Source organism: Colobus angolensis, unplaced genomic scaffold (genome assembly GCF_000951035.1).
Source record: "Colobus angolensis palliatus isolate OR3802 unplaced genomic scaffold, Cang.pa_1.0 Scaffold132, whole genome shotgun sequence".
Lineage (NCBI taxonomy): Eukaryota > Metazoa > Chordata > Mammalia > Primates > Cercopithecidae > Colobus > Colobus angolensis.
The window spans coordinates 10,421,448-10,423,984 of record NW_012114400.1 but is presented as its reverse complement, the minus strand read 5'-3'; the positions used below and the strand labels follow the sequence as shown (position 1 = coordinate 10,423,984).

The 2,537-nt window shown below is 36.2% G+C and overlaps 1 long non-coding RNA gene across 1 annotated transcript; it reads left to right on the top strand.

The window, feature by feature from the left end:
- The first annotated feature begins 651 nt into the window (after positions 1–651).
- Positions 652–2,176, top strand: LOC105506170. Its single transcript, XR_001000883.1, has 2 exons — positions 652–859; positions 1,715–2,176. It is a non-coding gene; the product is annotated as an uncharacterized LOC105506170 (long non-coding RNA).
- Positions 2,177–2,537: the final 361 nt, after the last annotated feature.

Sequence of the window (2,537 nt, the reverse complement as noted above, 5' to 3'; positions counted from 1 at the left end):
AATAGAATTCTAAAGTGATACCTAAAATTCTGCCTGTGAAGGAAACACATGCTCAGATGGAGACATGAAAAATGTACCTGGGGTACATCCACATGGAAACTTTAAGCATGCAGTGGAGATTTAAGATCTTAGACACATGAATGAGGCAATCATTAGCATATGAGTGATAATTCAAGGCGTAGAAGTGGATAATGTCACCTCAGGAAAGTCTACTAAAGAAATGAAAAATTAATACCCTGCAAAACACAGATAAGACCACAAAATACCAAAATGGGGAAGTAAAAGAGTAACATGGGTTTGTCCCATCAGATATGCCTTGACATAAACATAGGGATAGGAGGTAGTCATTTGACAGCCAAAAATGCCTTGTCATTTAGATAATTATCAGTTCTACATCATAGGAACATTGCCGAGCAGCAAAGGGAGGAGAGAATTTCAGGTTGGTAGGTGTACTTAGCAGTACACCATCAATGCCATCAAGAAGTAGGGCATTAATGAGAATAAAAATGGTTATTGCATATGCCAATGCAGAGGTCTTTGTTGAATTCAGCAGTGCTGGGCAGACCAGCATCCTGATAATAAAGAAGGGTACTTGTTATGGGTTTTATTGGAGCTAATTTTCTAACTCCAGTATCTCGTTTTTTGAAACAGTGTTGTTGCAGATGTAATAAAAATGAGGTTATAATACATTAGAGTAAGCCCTTAACTCAAAACGATTGGTGCTCTTATAAGATGACCATGCGAAGACACAGACACACAGAGAAAACACCATGTGGTGACTGAAGCAGAGATTGGAGTAATGCAGCTACAAATCAACAAGCAACTATGATTGGTGGCTACCACCAGAGGCTAGGAAGAGGCGAGGAAAGATTCTACTCAAATATTCAAATTCTCAGAGGAAACCTGGCCCTGCTAATGCCTGTATTCCAGGCTTCCAGCCTCCAGAAGTAGGAGACTCAATTTCTGTTGTTTTAAGCCACCCAGTTCGTGGTACTTTGTTATAGCATTCCTAGGGAGCTGATACAGCACCCAACTGGGTTCAAAATTCAATCAGAGGAGAAGGGACAGTTCTGAACCAGAATATACTTGGTCAGCTCTCCCACAGTCTCCTGGTCATTGGATAATGTTGGCCCTTGATTTCAGCCAGGGACCTCCATTAATTCAAGTTAAATTGAGAAATAGTTTTTCTTTTATTTTTAACCACATGATGTCAATAAACAGGTGAACTTAATTTACACTTGAAAAATATATTTATTCTTCTGGTCTTGTGCCTTTCTTAAACTTTGTTACACATACAAAGTTAACTGGATAATTAAAGTCATTTCCTAGAATATTTAGGTCATAAAAATAATTAACCTGAATTATCTAGGTGATGAATTGAAGAAAAAAAAAAAAGGCATGAGGGCGGTATTTTCTCCTGACCCATATATAAAAATGCTTCCATTTTCATAAGACTTTTGATGCATGGACACAGCCCCATTTTTAAAAACTAGAAATAAAAGGTCTGTATAAAAAATATGTATTCGCAAGAGTTCCATTTTTCTTTTGAATATATCCATTAAGCCCTCAGACGTCTCACTTTTCCCATTTTTTTACATTATCACTGTAGGGTCTCCTAGCAGTGAAGAATACTCTCATAATTTTTTATCTAGTATACCATCATATCTCAAAGTTCTTAGAATAACCTATGTGTTTTATGTTTGCATTCTTTCAGGAGAGAAAAATATATATATCTCAGGAAAGAAAAAATCCAGCACCTACGGCATAATGTTAGGAGAGAACGCACCAACAAAATCTAACTTGCACAATAAATCTGTTCTGTCAGCTCCTTGACAGGCATGTTTATTTTGACCTCTTTCTGTTTGAAGAGAGAGGAAAGAAACTGGTGTTGATCAAAGGTTACAGCAGAATAAAAAATATACTGGGACACGAAATTGTGACATGTATTTCCCCCACCAGTCAGGACTCTATGTTCAATATTTTTATTTCATTACGCTTACAAAAGCAAATGAATGTCTCTTTATATTTCCTTAAGAATGAAAAGATGAATGTTTCTTTCTTTGCAAGTTCCATGGAAGCTAGGAACATTAATACTATAAACATTTTAATGCTTGATAATGGTTAGGTCTTCAAAATGCAAAACGTTTTATTCTGACAAATAAAAACTCTAAAAAAAAAGATGCATCCTTCTTTGTTGTTACATACAAATGGGCTTATATTGCACCAATCTGATCACTTCATCAAAGTCTTTGAGGGTTCATTTGAAAGATTACATTTTCTAACTAAGCATGCCTTATCAATTTGTGTTATCCGTCCAGTAACAGACGTATGTACGTCCTCTGTTGTGTTATCCGTCCAGTAACAGACGTATGTATGTACTCTGTTGTGTTATCCGTCCAGTAACAGACGTATGTATGTCCTCTGTTGTGTGTTTAAGAGGTTGCATGGACTCAACAATGCAAAACATTGTATTAATACCTTTCTAATGAAACAAATTGGAGTCTCAGATCTCTTTTAATCTTCTGAAGGTGATTTAA